The sequence below is a fragment of the Zootermopsis nevadensis genome, unplaced genomic scaffold (assembly GCF_977971745.1).
Source record: "Zootermopsis nevadensis isolate Lab colony 2312 unplaced genomic scaffold, Znev_1.0 Znev_ptg000015l, whole genome shotgun sequence".
NCBI lineage: Eukaryota > Metazoa > Arthropoda > Insecta > Blattodea > Termopsidae > Zootermopsis > Zootermopsis nevadensis.
The window spans coordinates 6,549,629-6,575,702 of record NW_028259147.1 but is presented as its reverse complement, the minus strand read 5'-3'; the positions used below and the strand labels follow the sequence as shown (position 1 = coordinate 6,575,702).

Below are 26,074 nucleotides of genomic sequence, written 5' to 3'. Positions count from 1 at the left end.
ATAGGATTACGTTTTAGTCGTTTTAAAATTTAATGAGCAGAAACTAAAGTTAGATACTCGCGTACGTTTATTCTTAATAGTGCAGTGATAGTTATTTTTAGGCTGTTACCTGGTTCATGATGGACAACACAAAATTTTGCTCAGACAGCAGGTTACAATTCTTGATTTTGATTGATTCTAGGAATAAACACCTGCTGTTTGCGTACCACCATTTGTCGAGTTACGTGTGTTGTGCTTATGTAATGTGTTTTCTTGGAAGTAGGAACGGAATTGGAACTGTCAAGGGTAGCAAATTAAAAATAATCACGACACATGCTGCCTGTAATCTGCGATCTTCCTATTGACCGTCATAGAAATGGCAAAGATTCTCGACACTCTTCTGTGTGTATATCGCCCTGCAGGCAGTGACGTAATTTCGATTGCCGGTCCTAAGGTGCTATCGTATTATGAAACCTTAATACTAATGCCCCTACGGAGTTTCACACAGAACTGACTGAAGACTGATGCGCTTTTGAGGAGGTGAGGAAATACTTATTTTATTAGTAACCATAAATATCATGGATTGTTTGTTACCATGCAGTAGAATCTTTGCCTTCTCATCTGCTATCTAAAAACGTAAATATTAAAATATACAAAAGCATGCTTATACCCGTTTTTGAGTGCGAAACCTAAGATGACTATCCTCTTGGTTGTTGCGCCGTGTAGTCTGGTAGCAGTTAATCGACGTGTCAGAGGTCGTTGCTACCTTCATCATCAGGGGCCAGACTACACGGCACGTTAAGCCAGAAGACGGCCATCTTCGGACTTACCGCCATGAAAACCTCAAATTTTTCACTGTGAAACCTGGTCTCTCAACTTCAATAGTTTTTCGTGAAATTAAGCAAAGGGAGTTTCCTTACACAGTCTTCCAGTTTTCTGTTCCTGTGTTGATGGGTACTTAGGAATATTAGAATTTTTGCCCTCGCTTTTTTGGATCTGACTCGCAGTTTGTATGTTTTATGTGAATATTTTTCAGGTTCCGTGTGAATAATGTTATGAATCCAACTACCATTAATCGTTACGGGAGAAGCGGGCAGTGTATCCATCTGTCTTCATCTTATGAGATTTAAATTTTTCAGATTTTAGTGGGAACTGTCTGTAGGTCCTTCAGCCTACGTGTGCCAAATTTCAGTTCTTGTGCCCACTTGAAACTGCCTTCCAAGTTATGCAACAGACGATTTATACAATGCGATGCCTGTCGGCTGCTTGCATTTGCTGTCGTTTCAGACGGAAAGCTGTGCTATCCTGTCGTCATCTACGCAGCACGTGTTGTGGATTAATTTTGCATGAAGTCTTCGCGATGTCATTGAAGATAAGTAAAATGCATGAACCTTGTGTAAATGCAATAACTTGGAAACGTTTTTAAATTGACGTCAGTTAATAGCTCGTAGGGTAACATGTTTGTTGGAGTTGCTCGCGCTACTTCAGTGTGAATGTAGGTCGGACGTGACGGAATTGTTTTCATTGGCGCCCCGCGTTTACAGAAGTTCCCTTGCACACGTGACGTCCTCCCACACATTGTTTGAAAAGTCGTAGCCTTCACGGATTAGACATTAGCCCCATTTATTAGGCGAGCCCATCTCTTTCTTGGTCTGCTAACTTTTGTCTTCCTGGTTTGTAATTCCACTCGACATTAGGGTTTCTACTGCCACCTTATCAGGTGAAAAGTCCAGTCTGTCACTCGCTCACATAGTAACATTCAATTTGTTCCTGCTCAGTTAATTTGAATATGATTAAGTTTTTAATGTAATAGATACGCATGTAGTTGGCAGAACTGCTTTTATTTGGTCAGTATCTTATTCGTATCACATGTAGCTTGCTTTTGCTAATCGTGATTTGCGTGATTTTTCTCAGTCGTTCGAGGCGAATTCTTGTTATAACGTTCATGTAGGATACATGCCTTTTTCTCATCATTCCCCCTGTTTTATTATTGTAGATTACCCACGCATTTATTTTGGTGTTAGGTAACCTTTTTAAATAATATGCTATGAAGATAACTTACTCTCTGTTAAAAGTCGTTCCAAGAACAAATAAAGCACTGCCTTGAAGGTGTGTAGAGTAGCGGAGGTATAGCTCTTCTCTTCCTTGACTTCGGCACTAGATAGGGGTGAGTGGTGAGCCTCAGAGCCCGGCTGCTTTAACCCTGGCACCCATTGGATAGGATACTAGGTGGTCTTCACAGCCGGTCTGCACGTGGAGTCTAAGAGAGAAATCTTTTGCAACTGTCGGGAATCGAACACCAAATGTTTAGGCCTTAATCTCCGTAGTGACTGAGCTATCCCGCCTCCCCTAACTGTCTGGTAACAGGACCAGAACTCTCCCCTGAACACGATCCTGAGCCAGTTTTGTTCATCTCACATCCCATTTTTCTGTTATCCGTTTTAATATTATCACCCTGTCTCCTCGTTTCGGGTTTCCCCAACATTTCTGTAATAATTTGGTTTCTCCCATCCGAGCTGCATGCCCGGTCCATCGCGGTTTATTGATGTCTGTGTTCCTTGGCGGCAGTACAGTTACAATGTACTTATATTGTATTTGTTCTGTTTCCAGTTCTGTCAGACAAATGAACAAAACAGTTCTTCTTATGGAAGACGCTAAATTAATTATTTGTGTGGCTTCCCCTTAGACTTTCCATATTCAAGTACGGTATCGACATGAAAGGCTGGGAAACCTAACAAAATCTCATGTGTTGAGGGGAAGTGCATTCATTTGTTTCGTCTGGAGTTGCACTGTATCAGCATGTCTCTCAGACTTGGCAGTAGAGGATGCTTTATTAATTTTTATACAGCTTCACCGATGCAGACATGGTCTACAACTTCTATTTCGAACTATCTTTAACCTTTTTATGCTACGCACGAGATATATCGCTTAACCGTTTAAAAAGTTTGATAACTGTATGCTTAACCTGTTTTAATAATCAACGAGTTTGTATTTATGGGTTTCGTATGGTTCTGGATGTAACGATATATCCTTTCATGAAATTCTCAGTCTGACCGTGTGAGAGGGAGTTGAAAGTTTTATACAGAAAATTGAGCGATTTAGACTATTTTTAGAAATTTTTACAACGCTATTTTGAGCTCCGCGCGTTTTTCTGTAGTCATATTAGTCGGGAAAATGAATTGTGAGTAGGTATATATTTGGAAGGAAGTGGTTCGCATATTTGAAGCTATTATTCTCGTATTCTCTTGGAGTGCCTGAGTAAGATCGTGAAAATGTCAGCCAGGTTAGCCGATGAACAGGCCGAGAATCGAACTGGGCAGGGCCTGCTTTCCGAGTGTAATTGTGAGTCGTTTGTTTATCAGGAATTGAATGAAATTAACGCGTACCGAATATACGACGTCCTCCGACCGACGGTCTGTTCGCGTATAATGAAGAACAAACAAAAGCGAACAGATATTACGGGCTGGACGGGCGGCTTTCGATTTCGGGGAGAGGTAGCGGTTTTGTCCTTGGCGTCACGTTCACACTGGGTTTGGGATCTACGGTAACCGTCACGACCTTCGTGTTCTGTAACAGTTTAAAACTAAGCCGCGTGTCATTTACATATATATTGTTAATATTGATGCGGGTGTTTTGTTTCTAATTAGGATCAACATGTAGGTGACTTGCTGAAAGGCTTTGTCGGAAGCACCTGCCCTCTTTATTTGATAGTAATGAATATTCCCACTCACGCACGCATTTGTGTTTCTACGTCCACGGGGCTTTGAGAAGAATGGATAGGTGGATGCCTCTTTCATATTTATGTCCAAGTTTTGTAGATTCAGAGGTATGAGTGTTCACGTCCGGTCCAGGTTCGAGGTTTCCTGGTAAAATATCCGAGGCAAGAAAGAAAATTCACGCACGCATGGATAATTGAGTTCCCACTGCTCATAAAGCATTTTAAAATAACCAAATATGTAAATACATGATTGCAGATTTGACAGTAGGGGCAGTATAATCGAGATCCTGCAGTTAAAAATCGTAGTAAAATAACCGAAAACAATAACGGATAAACGATTCACCATTGAGGTCAAAGTTGTACGACTACACACAGATAGTTGAAGTGGGTTTGATTTTTTAAATTCTGATATTGTCGGCGTAAATCCTCTGGTGCTTGAAGGACAGGTAGAACAATTGTGATTAGCTTGAGACTCGTTATGACTAAGTTTTTAGTGAGACCTGGAGTACGATAGTAGATAACGCCGTCTCGGATTCGAGGCTCTTGTAGAAGAACGATGTTGAAGTCGTAATCGCTACCCAGAGGATGAAGCCGTCGTTTTACGTAACGTGAAATCCGTGGTGGTCATTTGTGTACAGAAGCAATTGTGTTGTGCGGCACATGACTTCGGTCCGCTTCAGTTAACGCGACTGTGCTAATAACATAACATGAGCTGTGTAAATTCGCCAACGACCGTGGATAGTAAACAAAGTCAGTCTGCAGTTGTTTTATGATTCACGGAACATCGCATTAAAGAAGTTGGATTTTAAATGCAATTTAGTAATTGAACTATTTCGTTTGTGAGTTTTTTCTTCCGTCTGTCCGTCATTTTCGTTCCTACTTATCTTTATTGGTGTCTTTCATTATCGTTTTCTCCCCCGGCCTTTCCAGGTGCGTCGCAACCCCGTGGAGTGACAATTAAAATGCTGCTTCAGTCTCCTCGTCCGTCCTTCAGTCCCTTCGCCCTTCGCCCGCTTATCACAGCTCGAGAACAGAAGAACGGATTTTCATGACATTCCGTGTTTGGGGATTTCCATAAAATTTGTCGACGCATTTCAAAAAATTACCCCCATTTTCAGCAGTCTTCTATGCTATGTTTCTCTCTGTCTCCCCTTGTTATTACTTTTTCTTTCCATTCGACTTTATTTTCTTCGTTTTATGCCTTTCCACCTTCATTCCTCTTTCTGATTACCTTTTTATTACATTCATATTTCTTTTTTGGTGTTGCTTCTCTTATTTATTTCCTTGTTTTTATCTTTCTTTCCTTTACCACAGATTGTAGCAAAATTGACTTGGGTACGGGAGGGCCCTGGTTTGAAACGGATCGCGTTTATTTCTTTCGAAATGTTTCTCGTTCTGGCCAGATTGTTGTACCGATAGGATCTCATAATATGATAACGACCAGCCCTTCCTAGGTCTTGCGATATCGCCGTTCACAATACTGATACCAGTTTGTGCAGCCGACACAGTTGAAGTAAACCAAGATAAACGCTTGTGAATGGCATTTTTATTTTATCCTAAGCATAGAATCATGGCTTATTTGAATATTTGGTTGTAACTAAGAGAACACACAACTTGTTTTGATTTTTATCCGTCCTCTGTCAGTGAGCGGATTGAGTACTTCTGACAGCACGTGTTTTTGTCTGTGGTTATTCATGTGTTGTTTATTTAACGACGCTGTCAGTAACTGAAGTTGTTCGAGTGGTAGGTTTGTTAATTAATTGTAATTAATATCGAAGGAAACTGTTGTGGCTTTATTTAATGCACTATTTACCTATAGGGACTGAAAAAAAAAACGAAAAATCACAGTCATGACAGGTCTCCTGCCAGAGATTTCAACACGGGACCTCCTGAATACGAAGTAGGAGTGTTAATCCATCGGCCGTGATGTTCTGTTTGGCCGATGCTATCGATTTTGTATTCTTAAAATAGGATTTTAGGTTCTCTCGGCGGTGAGTACAAAGATGGCTGTCTTCTGGGTTGTAGCGCTTCGAATGTCAGAGCCCGTATGATGGAGGCAGCCTCTGAAACGTTGGTGAACTCTGCCAGACTGCACGGCGGTACAGCGCAGAAGAGCGCCATCTTTGTATTCTATATGATGTGATGTAATGCACCACTCCGATTGGAACAGACTCGTGGATACTGAGTCTGACTTTCTATATATTTATTGAACAAGTTTTGGTGCAGGATCAGATATGTTCAGGTGTAATTTAATTTGCGATGTACTTCTCTTCAGTTCTACATTTGAGGCTTTCTGTTGTGTTTGTTAACTGTGTCTGTGATAAGCGTAAATTTACTACTACTTAAATGTGTTTGTGCGATTACTATCGAATTCGTACACTGAGGGATGATAAATTTTCATTTTGAAATTCTGAAAGATAGTGATCTGTTGGGCGTTGTATTTGTGACACTTTTAGACAACACACACTTTTGAAGATAAGGAGAAAAAGTAAGTTGTCCGGTTTTTAGGAGTTAATACTTTTGCATTTGCTAATGATTTTTTCCGTTAAGGAGCTCCTCCAAGGGACATAGGCGACAGATGATAAAATATCTTTCGATGATACCGGATGTTTAGAAGACTATTTACAGACCATCAGCTGAAACCTATTTTCACTTTAAATTCACGTTGGTCATTATACGTACCTTTAACTGTAAACAACTACGTATTTTGTTTTCAGAGTGTATTTATTCTCGTTTGTTTGTCAGTCAGTGTAAGCAGAGATTGTTTCCCTAAACGTCGCTAACCGACTGTTTTTTGTAACGGAGATAGACCTACAATAGGACCGTATTTTCTCGAAGACCGTGACCTAATATCTATGCATTATTCATGTGGGATTCTTTTGTAAAAATATACATTTGAGATCTGGGTCATGGTCAATGCTAATCACATGTTCAGAATTTCTAAATTCACTTTTGGCTCACTGATGCGAGTTGGCTTACTAATGAATGTCCTATGCCTGGCAAACGTGCCCTAATGCTTCTGAACAATAGATAACAAATGAAGTCCTGAAAAGTCATCTAAAGACGAGTCAGACTTGTACCGTCCCCTGAAGAAACTGAGGATGAAATTGAAAGGCCAAGTTGACCTTAGATCAATGCATCACACCGTGAAAACATATAAGGGAAAGAAGATGTTTACCTCTGGGGGAAAATACCTCCGTATCCGTAGGATAAGAAGCTGGATCGGTCCTGGAGCCAGTCTCAACGTTGTGGCGCGGAGGGAGGGAAGTTATCCATTCCGGGAATTGAACTGCGGTCTTCAAATCCGTAGCCAGCCACTCTACTAACTGCGGTGCACTCCCTAACTCGAATTTAATATAATTCTGAAATGCACGCCGGGTAAACGCGTTTAGTGTGAGAACGAGCTGTAGTGAAGGAGTTCAGTCCGTATAAAGTTGTGTTCAGCTCTAAGCAGGTAGTTATAAATTTGTTCAAAGTCGGAGGCTAATGGGCCGTGCCACAAAGTTGCTGCATGTTCTGGTAACTCGCACGGAAATTGCACATATTTAAGAGGGAGGTGGTAGCTGTTATTCCCAAAATCCCACCAAAAATAAAATCGTACTTTAAACGGTTAAGTAAAGTAAAGCTTTTCCAGTACGTGAGCTTAAGGCGCACAGGGAAGTTTTATATTCTTGAAGTTGGCAGTGGATAGATACGAGTTGTCAGGTTCAAGTTCCGGTTTCTTTACCACCTGATACACTTTATTACCTTTGGGATTGGATCGATTATAATTAATTGGTTAACAAATTTCAAAATTCCGTATTGCTGTTTTTCTGGATTGGATCCATCGTTCAGTATATTAAAGACGGAGCCACAATGTTTCGGGAGCTATCTGCGCCTCCGTTTTCAGGCTAAAATGCCTATTCTATTGAGTCCAATAGAAGGGGCTTATCTCAGTCCAGCGGAGCCAGCTCCAGAAGCATATTAGATTTGATTTTGATGTACTAAACGAAGATTCAAGTCTAGAGGAAGAGCAGTACGCAATGTAACGCTTCATCGTTGGAACTCTTTAGAGTTATATACGTATACTCGTCTTCAAGGTATCAGGAGGTTCATTACCGAGTTTTCAAAAGCAGCTGTTGTAATCTATCTTGTAACAGTTGAATCCTGTTACACCTTTACAATACAGGGCAAGTCAAAATAGCTGCACACTGTTGGAGAATTGGTATAAACATGTTACCTGCAGCCAAAATGCGCTTATATCTGTAGAGCGTAACCTCGAGTTTCGTTTGTTTGTTGCAGTCTGTTAGAACGTGTGATTTTTAATGATGAGTGCACGTTCCACATCTGAGGAAATGTGAACAAACATAACATTCGAATGACAAGCCCCACATCTTTTTGGACAACATTTTCATCCCAACCACGCCCAGGTCTTCTTCTGGAGGTTTTTCGACCATATTTTGTATAGCGTACATTTGTGAGCTGGGGTCCCCGGTTAATCCGACCGTCGACCTGTCATCATGATATTTTGGGTTGTTATGGCGGCGAAATGACTGTCTTCTGGGGTGTCTTGCATGTGCTATTGGGTGGCCTGATGATGGAGTATTCAAGCATCTCTGAAACGTCGGCTGACATTTACCAGATTACGCGGCCCAAATCTCTCTTCAGATAGGTTCGCCATTTCGTAGCCTTCGTGTCACGATTTTGAGGGGAAGTCCGTCTGGCTGGCGTATTGAAGAGAGTACAGCAGTACTGGGTCATAATGCTGTAAGTCCGACCCAAGCTGCTGTAAATAATTAAGCCGTCATGATCGGATAAGAAGATGGAAAAGCGAACAGGCGCGCCGTACCAAGGGGAATGAAAATTACAGAGGCCCTTCTGCCACATGGCTTGGCTTGCTGTGCGAAATGCAAGAGTGGCGCAAACAGCCCTGGCTTGGTGAATTGGTACCGTTCATAACAACATCGGTTGTTTTGTGTGAAGGGACCTATGTTTCATTTAGGACCACGGGAGGAAATGTCTGTAATATTTCTTAACCATCTGAAGTACGAAGGCAATCCAAATACCTGAATAAAAAATTCAATAAATAAATCAAATTAAACAACACGCTCTTTTAACAAAGATCAGTTGGTTAATGCTGGACACTCGCATAATCGCTGTTTTCTGTGAGAGCGGGCAGATCTACACTATGTGGGGTAAAACGTACCTGTTCAGTGCCAAGGAAAATTACTCATAAGGTCTTTAGTCAGAGGGTTAAGGTAGGCCTATGACCTCAGAATCTCGGCCATGATGCTGCTATTATTATTGTTATTACTATGCTACCCAATCGTTTTGTTGCTTTTTCATTCTGCCCTGGTTATTGATGATATAATGCGTTGAAACAGGTCACGACCACTCCCTTTCAAAACTTCAGCTCACCGTTCGTGATCGTATTTCCAGTTCTCTTGATACTGTATAACATTTACAGTTGAAGCAGTATCGTTAAATTTAATATACAGTAAAATATATTTTTATGGATGTTCCAACGACTAATGAAGTTACGAACTTGATCGAAACTGGCAGACTTTCTTTTTTGGAAGTCGATAGTTAAGATGATAAAGAAATTGACCTCTTTTATTGCATCTGAAGTTTCATTACCGTAATGAAAAAGCGTATTCTAATCCAGTGGAATGCATACCTTATTTCTGTAAGATAAATTACTATGTTAATCTCCATCTACATCTTTGCTTTAATCAATAGAGCAGTGATAGGACAAGAACACAAATTATGAAGCCCTCGTTCTGTCATCTCCTTCAATTACCATTTTTGTCCTTGCTTCATATACTCACCAGGGTACATTCTGATTACTCACATTTTTATTTTATTAGTCAGAAATTTGTCACTGGTTCTTAATGTCTTGGCGTCAGTAAATTTAGTATTTGTCTTCATTGTCGACTTTATCTCTAGTTTACGTTGAAATAGGAAGCGGGCCATTGCGGTCTGCGGGCCACGAAATAACAGCATTGTTTTAGATTTATCTGTTTATATGGAACGTGTGGTTTACATGACCTTTCAAAAGCGTGTCATATTATTTACGTGAGTAAATGTTGGATTTGAGCCCGTTTTGCTCTGCTGTCTCTAACTATGAGACGCTGACCAATGTTATTACTCTGTCCATGATTATACGTTTCATCTCACTCTCTGCCTTTTTCCGACTGCTGCCCGTTTCAGAAATAGAATGTATGGCAGTAATAATAATAATAATAATAGATAGCTATCTTGCTGAATAGCGTCTAATCGTGTGCGATTCTGTACTGATGTTTCACGCATATTCTGCAGTCATTTTGCTGAAATCTACGTATTTGCTATTGTAACAAACAATGTGGTTTATTTTTGGAACGCATTCCATAATACGTGATGGCACAGTTGTGGTAACTAAATACATTCTCGTTTTACGAACTAATAGAGATTTGTCACCAAACACGTATCATAATAATGAAAATTTCGCATAAGAAACTTTGATATATACCAGAATTTTCCTGTGTTAGGGTTAAGACGTATAATTCTTGAGGGTCCGGGAAACGAAAAATAATTTGCGGGAAGTTTTCATAAAACATGTTTAATTAAGATATATATATATATATATATATATATATATATATATATATATATATATACAGGGTGATTCAGAAGATTAGAGCCAAACTGAAGGAGCGTATAGAGGGACTCAGAGAGAACAACTTTTGAACAGGAATCCATGTCCTCCGAAGCTGTGGTAAATTTGGTTTGTAAGATTGTTAATGTAATCCTTGTACATTAATAAAAAACAAAATTAAGTTGGTAAGAGAATAGTAAAGCAAGATTATTTCAGCGGTATGTTATCAGACTTCCCTACCTTCAATGGCCTTGACTGACTCAGGATAACTTCGGAGGACATGGATTCCTATTCGAAAGTTGTTCTCTCTGAGTCCCTCTATACGCTCCTTCAGTTTGGCCCTAACCTTTTGAATCACCCTGTATATATATATATATATATATATATATATATATATATACACACTTTTCTCACAAATGTGGTTGTACACTTTACGCATGGACGTACGACTAAAGAGTGATGGCATTGCTAATTTACAGGTAACATTAAATGTAGGTTATAAGGCAGCAATCATAGTTGGGTGTAATATTTTGACTCCCCCCCCCCCCCTTCACCCTGGCACCGGCAAGTTGAAGTTTTTGCCTCTGGTTCACCGTGACTTGTTGATAAAGTAAACAAATTATTCCCGTTTATAAAGTCCGACAAAACCACTTAGATCTGTGCATTTGCTGTCGAGATGAAAGAAATTTCTTTGTTATTGTTTATATTACTGTCTGTTGCGAGATGGATGCCTGAATCACTTCCATGTTACACATGTCTTACAGTCTTTGCCACTTAGGGCCTGGATTTGAGATCAGCTAATGAAACGTGTCTCTACATTTGTTAATAGTTAACAGCCGAACATCTGTGGATTCCCAACAACATAAACGTTTGTTGCAGTAGAAATATAAATTACTCGTACAAGAAAATTTTGTAAAGGTTTGTTACAATGGTTCATTCATTACAGAAACACAATGGGCAGTGGACAGTGCACAACATAGTGTTCATGAAGGTTTCTTTAAATAAAAGGCAGCATGTAAACAGTTATTTTGAGAAAGGGCTCTGAAGGTTATGAATAAAATCAGAGGGCTCTGTAGAATCTTAAAGGGGCGATTAATATAGCCGTTTCCGTCTGTTACGATAATTCTGATAGATTTTCTCCTGTGTATATTTTTGTTGGGATGACAGTAATGTGTAGCACAATTGAAGCAAGTTACAAATGCAAAAGATTCCCCCAGTTTGAATGAAGTTGTTTGCCGTGATGTCTTCTTGGTTGATCGCCCGCGTCAGGACGGAATGTGTCTCGAGGTTTCGGAGACAGGCCTCCTCTAAACCAACTAATATCCATTTCTTTTAAAAAAAAATCCATTACACCTATCCCTGATGACAGTCTTTGAAACGGCTGAATTTGTTCCGTGTAGACGCGACTCATTCCAGAAAGCTTTATGGGGAGCTTGGTTGTATTCTTGAGAGTCGACTCACCCGCCATAGCCCGATTTAAACAAAATGATGATCTTAAACTTATAAACGAACTTTTTGAACATAATTGTGTAGTTTCCTTCACACCACGTGTAGCTGTCGTAACGCCAAGATTCAGCCTTCCGGAATTAGGCCTTGGAATTTCCTCCGCATTATATTTTATGGCCATGCAGTCGTAACTCGGTATTACGGAGTTAGGTGGCCATATTTCCTTCATGACTGCATCGCAGTGTCTCGGCTCTTGTGAAATGCAGTTGTGTTACCTCGTCTATAGAGTATAGCCGTGTCTCGATTATCGGAACCTCATTTTGCGGACAACAGGATTGAAATGCCTCACGAGACGCTGCCCAAAGATGAGAGGATGTTATTGAAATGAATATTAGGCGAATATGAGATTTGAGATTCTTACAGCAGTGAACATACTGCATCTACCGTCAGGCTTCGCGATGGAGGCAGTGTGTTTCTGTTATTAGATAGAATTTCCTGATTAGCTGAGTAACCGTAAACAACTGCCATAGTCAGAGTTTTTTCATAAACCACTTAAACCTGCATTATCATGGTTATTATTTTGAAATGTGTGTCTGGTATTTTCTCTTCTCTAATTTAAATGTAAGATGTAAGAGCACTCCTTTTGTAAGACTATAAAATCTGTCTTTGAGATCTGCAGAAAGTTTACACAGATCTGGTTTTACATTTCTGTAGTGAATGCGCGTCTGAATAGGCCAATTCTTTTTATGGAAGCCCTTCTTGATGTGGCGTTGAATTGCTCCCCATGGAATATGATATTTCTTGTAATCCTCGGATATGCATCCCCTATCTTCACACTCACCCCTATTTTCTGCTTCTCTTGTGTTTATTTACCCTCTAAGAAATACACTGATATTGTTTACATTCTCAACTTCGTCTTAGTAGATAGATATTGTGGGTTCCTATCCAAACTCTGAAGCTATTCTAATAATCAACCTCGCGGTTGGTACTCCTGATTCGTATTCGGAAGTTCCATGTTCGGTTCTCGGCCCGAAAGCCTCTTATTTTGGTTTCGTGTTTCTTTCAGTCTGTTCAGGGAAATGCTATATACACGAGACTATGACCTGTAATATCTTCCTAATTTGTCATTAACAGTCATTCTATCCATTCGATGTTAATACGGTGAAGATACATGGACTCGTATTTGGGAAAGACGGTGTCAGATCAAAGTAGAATTGACGGAGAAATAGGGAAAAAATGAAATTCTGGGGATGCTTGCAATTGTCCGCTTCAAAATCACGTGGGGATTAAAATATACAAAACAGTAATTTTCTTCTAGTTTTGTGTGGGCGTGAAACATGACCCCTTACATTGAAAAAAACACACAAAGAAGTATAGCTCTCTCGCTACACGCCATGGACGCGCTTAAGGGGAGGTGTTGCAGCACGCTTGGAGGTACGTAATTTCGGTTGGAAAACCTGAAAGAAGGAGACCACTCGAAAGACCTAGGCCAGAGATTCCCAAAGTGTGGGGCGCGCCCCCCTTGGGGGCGTGTTGTTTGTATGAAGAACATTATTTAACGAAATATGGAAAAACATTTTTAACATCCTTTGCTTGGTTGAGGCAGTTTAGTTGTCTTACAGCGCTGTAAAATTCAGACTCGTAGAGCATCGGCGGTTTTAGGAAGTAAACGACAACATAAGTCTACGTACAATTAGAGACTCATCCCACTAATCCAGCCATATTTTATTACGGTTTTTAAATTAAATGCATTGAATAATATATACTAAATTATAAAAAAAATGTACTCATAGCTAAATTTTATGAAAAATCTGTTTGTTTGCACTTGTTCTGGAAGGGGGGCGTGAAATTTATGAAATGTTTTAAGGGGGGCGCAAGGTCTAAAAGTCTGGGAACCTCTGACCTAGGCTAAGATGAAAGATAATAATAAAATGGATGTTCGGGAAATCGGGTTTGGGCTGGATTCGTCTGGCTCAAGTTAGGGACCGGTTGCAGGGTCTTACGAACTTGGAAGCGAACCTTGAGGTTCCATAAAAGGCGGAGAGAATTTATTGACTACCTGAGCGTACTGGCAGCTTCCCCAGGACTGCTGGGTGGTTTTTGTCTCTAAACAGCCCCACATATCAAGAATTTAACGTTTAGATTGGTCGTTCTGTCACTCGGTGGCGCTTCGTTTTGACACGTGGACTTTTATTTACCCCGTGATCTGCAATGTGTGTCACAGCCTCTTCCGCAGTCTCGTAATCTTATCGAAAATCGTTTAAATTGTGCCACAAGGAAAGCAGACGCTAACGAAAAGAGATCCTAGGGATATTGAGAGAGACGGAGCAGAACAGGAAGACGGCGTGCGCGAACTGCCCAATCAAACATGGCTGAGCTCATGGTTTCGACCCCCTTTTCCGAACCTAAGTGCCTCGGATGGCATACAGGTATAGTGTTCTTCTGAATTCGACAGGGAGATGCAGGCTGATGTGTGAAAACTGAACAATACAGGTGATGTACCTCTGTGCCCAAAGTGTGTTGACATTCTTACGCCCTCTATTAAAATAAGCATGAATTAAGGTGATATGGGAAAATCGGTCCGTCTGCTGATTGTCACAGACGCAGATGAACGTGGCCTATCGACTTCATATGTCCACAGTCTTTGAAGAATTAATTGCGATATTTTAAGTCTCTAGGGACTGCGGTGTCGATGAAGGGATGACTTTGTAACGGATGTTATGGAAGTAGGTTGTGTGAATATGAACTGTATTGATCTTCTTATCTGTTCTAATGGCCGGGTTTTGTGTTAGAGATCTTATAGTTCACTAACTGTCGGTGTTATTTGGGAAAACTGAATATTAATTCTCGCCTGCTCAAGGACGGCCTTGTATTGTTGATGTTTCGTCTTTCGGAAAAAAACTAGGTCTGTCTGTATAAGAAACGAAGACGTCAGGCATGAATGTGGCAATCAGGAGAAACTAAAATAATGAACAGTCACGTTTCTCTGACATCACTGGAAAGCTTTGTCTGGATAGGAAGAGGCCACTGACGTGGAGGGGGGGGGGGGATACCAGATAAGGTACGCGGAGTTGGGGCATCTCGCGCTCTTGGTCTAGCAACGAAAGAGATTCTTGGAGGGAGTCGTACTATTACATCTGTTTGTCCGTCTGAACCATCGGTGTTTAAGACGACGGCGTGCTAATGGGGTTATTTATTTATGAGAGAAGAACTTAGGCCTATATGGACGTAAACATAGATATGAGGTTAATATTAATATTAATATGAAAGTGAATGAAATTGGGTTTCAGAATCTGTATTGGATTCATCTGGCTCAGGAAATGTCCAGTGGTGGATTTTACTTATTACAGTAACCAACCTTTGGCAACCATGAATGATCGGCAAGGGCAATTGGCTGCTATCAAAGGACTCTTCTTCACGAAACAGAGATTAGGCACGTTTGTGGAAACAGAGTAGTGTTCTGATGCGGGCTGGAACTTTTATGCTTCAATAAGTTAGATCGGATCATAAGGCTGCCTGGGATGTTCCTGTGTCTCAGCCTGAATATGTCTGCAAGCCCGCATAGGCCTGCCACTGTAAACCCATTCATATGGACTAGTTTCCCCAGACATTTGGACGGATACAAAAGTATTCTTATGGTTACAATGCGTCCTTTTCTATTCGTACGTATCGAGTCGGCAACTTATAAGCTCCTGTTTCTATCCGCAGAATCTAGTGTGGCAGAGAGGAAATTGTCATGATCATCAGTATCTTATTTTTCTCTCTTTCTTTACTTCTTCTTCCTTTGATACTCTGTCTCTATTTTATTAGCGTAGTTTTTGTCATCATCGTAATTTTATTAATGTATAAGTGCTGTTATATTTATTATCTAATTGTTCAGTCGTCATTATAATCACCTGTGACTTTTTTTTTTCATTTGCTCTTTCTTCACACATGTTTTCCTGATACTGTTGCTATTGACCAGTTATGAACCTCACCACCCAGGCTTCCGGCGACTCCAACAATTATCGATATGACAAAACGTGTCATGTTCCGCATTCGCTGAATTTATGTATTTAAATTATTGTATTTTAATGTACAGGGTGATTCAAAAAGGACTTTACAACTTTGAAAGTGTATAGAAATTTATTCAGAAGGCTTACAGAATCGGTTGAGGTGTCATTTTGTAGCATGACAAATCAAGTTTTACCTCAATCAGTCATTTTGGTTCGATGTGATTGCCATTGGTGATACTGCAGACATCCCACCTGAAATCAATTTCTTGCCAAACACGATCCAGCATATCCGGTGTCACCTCTGCAACTGCGGCGGTGATTCGAGCTTTGCGCTCAGTGAGATTGGCAGGTAAGGTTGGAACATACACACGATCTTTAATGAAACCTCATAAGAAAAAATCGAGAGGTGTCAAATCTGGAGAACGAGGTGGCCATGCTATCGACCCTGTTCGACCAATCCACTGACCTGGTAAACGGTTATTGAGGAAATCCCGGACTTCTGTGAGGTAGTGAGGTGGTGCGCCGTCTTGCTGGAAGTGAATGCGTCCTTTTTGGTCATCTTCGTCTAACTGTGGTATGAGAAAATTTTCGAGCCATTTTCAAATGCACTGCCGGTTGCGCTCGCGGTGACGGAATTCGGTACTACAGCACAACGTGAGTCAAACTTGATTTGTTTTGCTACAAAATGACACCTCAACCGATTCTGTAAGCCTTCTGAATAAATTTCTATACACTTTCAAAGTTGTAAAGTCCTTTTTGAATCACCTGGTATTTTCTGACTCCTTCCTTAACACATTTCTGTCAGATGGCATTGCTGCATCATTCAGTGGTTATTATTATTATTATTAATTTTATCATTACCATGATCATCATCATCATCAGCCGTAGCAGTCGCTCCCATGTCTTTAACGGACAGGGCAATGTTTTCGGTCTTGTGCTGTTGCTACGAAAGTGTGAGCATCAGTTCCTTCTGTATATCGTAGCAGCCAATTCTGATCACACTTACACGTACTTATATGTCCGAATAAGATGGAGATGAAAAATGCCTGTGGGCGGGCAGAGATTGGCTCCACATTCTGCGTTCGCTGAATGTGGAAGACGAATTAATTTGCGATGGAAGTTAGCTGCTTTCAGAGAAACAAGTAGCAGTGTTTCATTGACCTAGGTCAGTGACGGCCGACCTTTATTTTGCACTAAGGCCAATTTGAAAGCTGAAAACCCGGTCCGGGCTGTGAGCCAAATTGTAAGAATAAAACTTCCTCAGCAGCAGGGGTGGGCATAATGTTGCCCTTTGGTCGAAGCGGCCTGCCAGGTTATTCTGTACATCCCTGGGGTTTTTATAGGTGTCTAGTAACTTTTCGGCCGTAGGGTCGATTGTGTGAGTCGTCCAACTGGAGGGTACTCTCCCTTTCCATTCTGCAATGAAACTGACCGGTGGTTGTTTAGGATTGTGTCAAATGCTCACGCAGGAGAGTGGATACAGTATTTCGCAGTTGGTTCTGGGTTGTGGCGCCGTGTATTCTGGTACAAGTTTACTGACTTTTGAGAGGCATTTGCTGCTTTCATCATCACCTGTAGTATTAAATGAGACTAATGTTTTCAAGTAAGAGTATGTAATACTTGTTGTGCCGGACTGCATAACGTAAAACGTTCAAAGACACAACATTCACTCTGTACATGACACAGCAGGAGGGTTCACATTTGAGGAATGTGACGAAAACTTTAAAATACGAGGTAAAAGAGAGGGCGAGTTTTGAAAGATCTCTAAAGAGATGGACAGATTAAGAGCTTGAGTATGGAGACGACGCTTTTGAAGAGACCTGATAATTCCTGGGGAAAGAAAAAGGTCTGTCTACGAGCATTTTAGTGTAATCTTTAAGTGTCTGTAAGATATTAACAATTTCTGTAGTGTGTCCTTCGAATATTAATTATTATTTGCCTCTTGTTTCAGGTAAGTCTGGGTACGAGAGTAATCCTTGCTGTGGGAACCATCATGAGGTAAGGTGAGCCTGACTGTAGTCTGAAAACGCTGCTTCTTCTATGCTGATGACGCGAATTTTCTCTCTGCAGCGTTGGCTGTGGACTTTGCTTCACTTAAGATTGTCAATTCAGCACATCGTACATCATTCATGCTGTCCTGGGAGAGAGCGGATGCGCGAATGCGATTCGTAATGTGTCTGTATGCAGACTTAATAGCGTCGACAGCTACAGCCGGGGCTTGAAATATTATGCGAACAGGAAATTCATTTGCGATCTCTAAACCGAAAACACAGGAATGTAATCCCTTCGATGTCCAATTTTTTAAACAATTTGTACTAACGTATGACCTTCTGGTTTAGCACTGTCAGTAGGAAGGATTTTAAAAGACGTGTTCTTTTAATTTGGAATTGTGAAGGGGAAAGAATATGGCCTATTTTTATAGAAAAAAACTTTTATTTGCGGGTACAGAAAAGAAAGAAAGTCATTAAACGTATTTCAATGGGAATTATGAAACTGTGAAGAAAAATAATTGAGTAATTTGTTCTCAGTGAACTTCTAACTGTGTAGTAAAATTTAAAATCGAGTTACTTAAAATATACTATACATTTCTGGTTTTAATTTTCAGAGGTGTTTTACTGACGTTCTCGTGTGCGACAGAAGGTTAGCTCTTATGAAACGACTGTTGTGAATTTCGATTTTGTTTTGCTGGCAAACCAAGACCCAGATATTTATAAAGTAATGCTGGAGCGTCTTTCTCCGGTCCTCCGGTTCTGGTGCCCCTGCGGTGTTGACGTTTTGTTCTTACATGAATTATAAATTGAATTAGTGTGCATTGAAAAAGTCAAGCAACGAAGGATGGGAGTAGAGGGGTGGGGATTGGGGGTGGGGGTGGAAAGAACAGGAAAAGTTTTCCACATTTTCTTTTTACGACGTTCTGCATCCCCGAATTTCTTGAAATGCCAAAATACATTAACACTTTTGAAATTGCAGATTTTCAATTTTCTGTCTTTCGTCACAAAGTACATCATTATTTTCTCTTCGTACTTTTAAAGCATGGTGAAAGGAAGAACGGATAATAAATTGGCTTTAGGGAGGAAGTTCCTGTGACTGACTTGTGCAAGCTGGTATTTTGTCTTCTGTGAGAAAATGAGAATACTGATATTAAATATGTTCTAAACCTGCATTTTTAGTTTTATGGTTTATTTAACGACGCTTTATTAAATACGTAATGAATCAGTAGCTATTCGGCGGAGTGCTAATATTTTTGTACTTAGTTTAGTAAATAAGTAAGGTATATTATATATAATTGTGTATTGTATGACATGTGATAAGATACTTTTGGATGTTGGCGAACTTTGAAGTTCTCGCACGTAGGTCATATTCTGGAGATTCGGCATTTGATTGTCGACAGCGTTGTTAAATAAACCATACTTAACTAAACGAAGTCGACTGTGAATAACGTGACGTATAGTTATCTTTGTGAATTTGAAAGCCCTTTTCGATACTTTGATCAAAGCCGTGAACTGCATATGTTGCATGGTTCATTATGTTGAGCATTATCTATTGGCTGAGGTGTGTTTGATATACTCGAAGTTTCGATAGTTTACTATACTCACATCTTCAAGCGATTGGTTGTCATGATACACTTCCTGTTATGTTGTGATAACTGTCGGGATCTAGCTCTGGACGCTACGAATGCTAATATCATACCAACCGGTCACTTGATGGAGGGGGAATGTGTAACTCCCGAAACGTACTGCATATCAAATATGCCTCAGACAATGGGCAGTGCCCATCATTATGTATGTATAATGAATGAACCATACTCGCAGATCTTTACGGTCATGTTACATGATGTTGATGAACGGGGCTGTTATAAATATTTAATGTGGAAAGGCTGCTGAAGAAAGCTATAGGCCAGCTAGCCTGTTTTAAGATACAGTCGCCATATTTGAATTGTTAAACTTTAGAATATGAAATATTTTGTCATCAGACGTTGGTATGTTGAATATTGCAAGCATATGTTTCCTCATGCAAGCCCGCGTCGACTTTGTGAATCCAACATAAAACACATTATGCAAAAATATCATAAATTCTTACTTAGAACATTCAGCTCTCCAAGAAACCATGCTCTTTCCGAATTTTGGTGCTCAGTGGTTATTTCTCCTTCATATTTCGAAAACATGGGGCTCTAGCCTCGGCCCAGAAATAGGCCGACATTTTCTCAGTCGCTCCTGAAAATAACTGAGATGGTGTCGTAAGCGCCCTGTTAGGCAGGTGGTGATGTGCGCATGCGTAAATGTTCTATTCCTCAGTGGATAACATTGGTCTTTAGTATAAAGATATTTCTCATACGCCTTTATTGCTCACCGCTGTTCCGATGTTCGTAGCATCGCTTTTCATTTATATTTGTCGATACTGACTATTTTATAACTTCCAGTGTTTTAAATCATTGCCAGTAAAGTTTACATCAAATCAGAGTAAGCACGTCGTTTTTCGGTCTGGTAGTAGCGATGCCAGTTACTTCCCAGGCCACCACATACGTCACTGGGACTTGACTTAACCTTCGTGTACATTAGGTGTGGTTGGCTGAACTGGCAGTGAAGTTGGTTCTTTATCCGAGTTTTTCGGGTTTTCCCCTGGCAATAATCATTCAACCATTGCTCCTCTCTCATCTATCACTGCCCTTGCGGTGTGCTATACCCCTGACCACGCAGTCTACCCCCCCCCACCCCCATACCCTCGTTCTTAAGTCAACGGCTTCATCTCTGACCCTGCACTTGGCTGGTCTCGGAGTTAAGGTGGCTTAGTTCACGCCTAGTTTAATATGCGTCGTTAAATAAACAAAATCTCCTGACGTTAAACATACTCTCAGAGCACAGAATAGATTAAAATGAACGCATAATGTGGAATTAATGTGTCCTCATTTCTCTGCTGGTATGTTCAGTCTATACCACTGTGGTCTAGCTGTTAGAACGCTGGCCATGTAATCCTGGGGTCTCGGGTTCGATTCCCGGCGGTGCCCGAATTTATAACTTGTGTTGGGCAAGGCCGTGGTCTAGGCAACACGGAGTTTTCCTCCGGGGGCTTCCCCGGTTTCTCCGTGGCATCAATTACTCCATTCACACACAGAAGAAGGCAATGGCAAACCGCTTCTGGATCATTTGCCAAGAACGTATATGAACAGGTCCCAGTCCGAGAAAAGAATGGAAGGATCCTGTTCATATGTCCATGTCGTCAGACAGAACACTAAAATATATAAATAATGTTCAGTCTAAGCTATTTTTAGACATAGTTTCGCGTTAAATTTTGTAATGTGGACCTACACTAAAAGCTACCCGAAACATTTGCTTTACTATGTTTGTGTTATGAACGACATGTGGAGATGCAGTGTCTTATTATTAACGAGTCGTTAAGATTTATTACATTTGAAACATTTCCCATGTTATATATTGCATTTAAAGAACTGTAGTTAAACCGAATGTCACAGGTGCTGCCTCGCAAGTTGTCTGTAAAATATTTCACACTCAATAAATAATTCGTAAATAATTTGTAGGCAGCGAACAGGTTATGCACAGCGCACTGTAACGGTGAATTGTAAAATTGATGTTTTGCATATCGCAGTTGTAAAGAAACAGGTTTGCACTGCTGGTCGCGATACATTGACACCGGGCAGAATGTGCTTCTGATGTCATGTGGACGAGTTCAATTCGATGTTTCATGAAGCAAACATCGTTGACTTTCTCTTTTAGAATATATATACTCGTTTAGCCCTCATTTCTTTCTTTATTTATCTCTTCCTATTCTGTGTATGTTCTTTAATATTTTCCATCTTTGTTTCCTTTTCTTTCTTTCATTGCATTCATTCTGCTTTTCTTCCGTCTCTCCGTTATTTGTTTCTTCATATGTTAATTTCTTCCTTAGACTTTAGTTTGTTCGTTTGCTGTATTGTTCACATAAGTTTACATGGTGTGTGTGCTCCATTACAACTGTCCGTCTGAGCGGAGGATTAACTTCTCGAAACCACGGCGTCTTGCTTAATGCTGTCCTAAAAACATACCCCCTAACTAAAAACATTCCCGGTGTTGGACCAAAGTGCATTATATGATACTGTTGTGTGTTGCCAATGGCCCGACTGTTTACTAAATTATGTATAAACTACGAAAACTAAAAACAAAAGAACGAGACGAGACACTAGAAAACTAACGGAGAACTGTGAGTCAGCCAATGTTTTAGAACTGCTCTGCTCCTGCGCAGACGGGTGCTTCTGTTTGAAGACCGTGTTAGTTCTCAGCCGAGCCAGTGATTTTTATGTTTTTCCCAACGGCTTCATTGATACAGCGAAGGCAAAGCAGGTATTCATTAATCAAGTCACATCCTGCGCCGCGGTGCTCGCTCCTTTATCACGCGCGCATACTCGTCATACTACATATAACAGAATATTTTATACGGTGATACTGGACGGAGCATGCGCAGACCCGTCCTCCCTCCGGATGTCAGTATCAATGATGCGAGCAATAAATATCCCTTATAGCGAAGCGGACGTTTCCTATTTGTAATCGCACTGGACGCTGCAACTCCGAAAGGCCTTGTTTAAACTCTGCGGGAGTACAGTTTCTGTTGTGAACCGCTCGTGAACTTTTAGTAACATGTCTGCCTTAAAATAGCAATCATTGCGTGTCTGCGCATGGAAGGTCACTCCATGGCTCCCCGCAGAACGAGAACCTGGGTACATCTTGACAATAACCTTTACTCATTATTGCGTGCAGCGTTTTGACCACATATTCAAGAAAGCCCTTCCCCATGTTATTGTTTCATCCATTTTTAATGAACCGGCTAAGAATAGTTTACTGTTTTAACACTGAAGATATATTGCTTCTTCAGATACGAGTTGTAATGCACGCAAATGACCCTGGACGTGTTTTTGAAATCGCACTTTGCATACGTCACTGCCCTGTTAGATCGTAATCTACTCTTGCACAGCTAATCACACTACAATGTTTGGTGGACACAGCCAGAAATATTCTTCCATGTGTGTCGTAAATTATTCGCTACATGGAAAATAACACAAAGTCATAGATATTTATGAGATGTTGACTGCATTTTATGTTGTGTTCATAATTTTCGTTAGCTGAGCCGTCTTAAAGAAAGCTAATTTGGTCTTTACGTAGTGGACTGCTACTCATGTAGTTGAAGGTGGAATGGAGCAGTGTTCGCACCTTAGAGAAAGGTCTGATCTTTACTAATTAGAATTCATAACACACTCACAGGTTCATCATTGATGGTTTTATTCAACATGTCATGTTTTTTCATATGCCTTGCATTCGTATAGGTCAATGATTTGTATGCAGATACATATTTATGACCATGCAGAGTTTGTACTCCCTTTTTGTGAGGTGAAATTTTGAGCTGTGCCGTCAAGTGTATGACAAATTAGGTTGTGCCGTGGGTTTAAGAAGTTTGCGGAACTCTTTAACAGTTAACACTGCCTAAATAGAGGTGGAAGAAGAAAGAGAAGAATAAGAGGCAAAGAGAGAGCAGAGAATGACGAATATGAAATTTAAAGTGGAAGAAGGAGAATGATGAAGAATATATGAGGGTCACTTCAAAAGTAATGCACAATATTTTTTTAAAAAAATTACTTTTTATTCAACAACTTTGTTATTTACACAGTGGATAGTGGTAATTATAGGCCTTCGTATACCTCTCACCTGCTTTAATATAAAATGAATCTGATTTTACATATTTGTTGTTTCCGTGTATTTGTCAAAATAAACTGATATTCTTTCCCTGATGATTATTAACCAGCTGGTCTTTGTAATGGAGACGCGTTATGTTTTGAGGTAGTATCTGGATTTTTAAGTGCTTGGGAGTTTTCCAGGAAAATATCTTTTTCCTGTCCTGTACCAGATTTTCATCTCGCGCCCGAATTTATTGGTGTGAACGATTTCCGAACTCCGGTTGTGACTTATCCGCAGATTGTGGTTTCTACATTCACTTAGTGCCTGTACGGCTTATCGCGTTAAGTTTCCCACAGCGCTTTCGACATTCTTAAGAACTCTTCCATAACTTGAAATGCTCAGAAAATGGTAGCTCTGGAACCATTGGTAGTTTGCTAACAAAAGAAAGCAAGAAGCTTATGACGACGGCTTAATGCCTCACCACGAGGCGCAAGTTTTCAGGGGTTCCTAAAGTGTTCAGGTGGTAGGTTGAAAGGCAAGTTCTTATTGCATCCCTTGAGTGCACTCCATATAAAGAATTAAGTAACTATCTAAGTAACCTACTGAACCACTAATTGCAAAACTAAGTGACTGATTATTAACCTATGGGCTGACTATCAATTTGACGCAATCAACAGACCGATAGGTTGTTTGATAATTTAACTAATCTCCTAACTGCCTACGTTTGTAACTAATATCTCCGATTAACTTAACAGTTTACTGACTACCTATTTCACCTACTGTCTGACTAGATAACTGTCTGTTTACTATCCTGCTAAGTAACAAACTGGCGAACTTTATGGTTGAGTTTTTTAGTAACTAGTCTGTTCGTCTAAGACATACTTCGTTGTTGTGAAGCTGGAAAGTTCATCATCGTCATTACAGTTCATATTCTGACACTTTGTTCTCTAAACGCCAGACCATTGTCCCACCTGCGCAGACACCGTCTTTGAAGCAGGTTATTCCCACTATGATCTCGAACGGACGTATATTTTGCATTTTTTTTGTTTATATCAGTTGTGCTATATGTCTAACCCATCATACGGACGTAAGGACAGAGGCTTAAGAGAAAAACATTCGAAGATTCTGTTCAGAAACGTATCCAGATTGACAATACAGGTGTAGGCGAGATTAGACCCACGTAAAGATATATTGGCATCTGCTTGTTTGCAGGATGTTCTGGGTTCGATTCTAAATCTGGCTCTTACGGGTTTACTGAGGCTAATGTTCAAACGTTTTTCTGTATTCTTAATTATACAAAACGCAAAAAGTGCACTCTCTCGAAGTGCATGAACTTTGTGCTTAATGGGAAAGCTGTGTTCGACGGCTTGTTAAAGCTTAGAAACATCTCAACCGATTACACTTAAATGTGGTATTGGGATGTATTCCAAACGTGACGGGCGAATTTAATTTTGGTTCGTGTTGATCCAATTTAACTTATGTATTACGTGGTGTTTAAATCGAATATATTTGTTTTATAAGGTTCATAATACAAAAACTTATAAATTCATGTAATATTATCATCTTGTCATACTCGCCGCTGTGAAAACCTCAAATCATACATAAATATTGAGCTCGCTGAAGGGTATTGTTTTAGAAGCATTTGTGAACACTGAAAATTATAATTGGATTTCGGAAATGCGGGGAAAATATTGGCTAGATGACTGACCGCCAACTTCCCAAGACGTCGAAATTACTTCGTTGATTTTTCGTTGTACCAATAGTTTACCCATCCTTGAGCTGAAGTATGTTGGCTTCACTGACTGCCTGTCCGTCGGCCCATATTCTCGAATATGGCACACCTGGTAGCTCTTAATTTTAAGTGACAACTCTTGTCTGGTTGCGCAAATCGAACAGGACAGTGAGTGAGAAAGGGAATGGAGAGTAACTTTTTTGGGTAGATGGAGATGTAAGGGCAGGTGGCGAGATCTCGTCGCCATTCACACTACAGAGATCTCCCGAAAACCGTTTGTCGGCGTGGGATTCTGACGGCGTGTTTCCATTCATAAAGGAGCGGGTTATCGGCGACCGTGTTTCTGTTTCCGATCCTTACCACTTGCCTATATACGTTTATTTTTCTTTATAACGCGTAGATAAACACACGAAGACTAACCTTAAGATAAAATTCTCGCAGGAATTTCAAAGCGCATTCGATTAGGGAAATATTTGATATTATTTGCTTTCGACATTCTTAAATATCTAGTCTTAGAACCTGACTAAGTAGCTGATCAACAACATCGCGAGGGTTCTTTGTTTGAACGTTGACAGTTACTAAGCTTCTTATGGAAGTTTTTACTTCTAGGAAACCAGAAGGTTCATTACTTTGTTCAGAAGAATGCGATGCTGGACTTGTTCCGAGTGAGACGAATCTGTTTCTTAGAACGTGCCAAACAGTGCGTCCAAGTACGAGGCTCTTTTTGACATTTTGTAACGTGCTGGTTATTTACGGCGCGGGGTTGTTAGCCCCACGTCTACCCCAACCTTAAGGACCATCAGTTGTTGGGCAGGTAGTGCGAACTTTCGCTGCTATGAATTCGTCACCGCCAGCCGTCGTTGACTCGCGTAGCCTGATTCCAGGTTCCTACATTATAAATACGTATAAATTGTAAATTAAGGAGGCTGG

The 26,074-nt window shown here is 40.4% G+C and overlaps 1 protein-coding gene across 14 annotated transcripts in view; it reads left to right on the top strand.

Annotated features, from left to right (window-relative positions):
* Rbp6 (RNA-binding protein 6) overlaps nt 1-26,074 on the top strand; it is a 686,229-nt gene that overhangs the window by 184,614 nt on the left and 475,541 nt on the right. The window contains exon 2 of one of the 14 annotated variants that reach the window (XM_087349145.1): nt 17,703-17,749. The exons of the other annotated variants lie outside the window; for them this stretch is intronic. The gene's annotated coding sequence lies outside the window, so the exon portion shown is untranslated. The remainder of the gene's footprint in view (nt 1-17,702; nt 17,750-26,074) is intronic. 14 annotated transcript variants of the gene reach the window in all.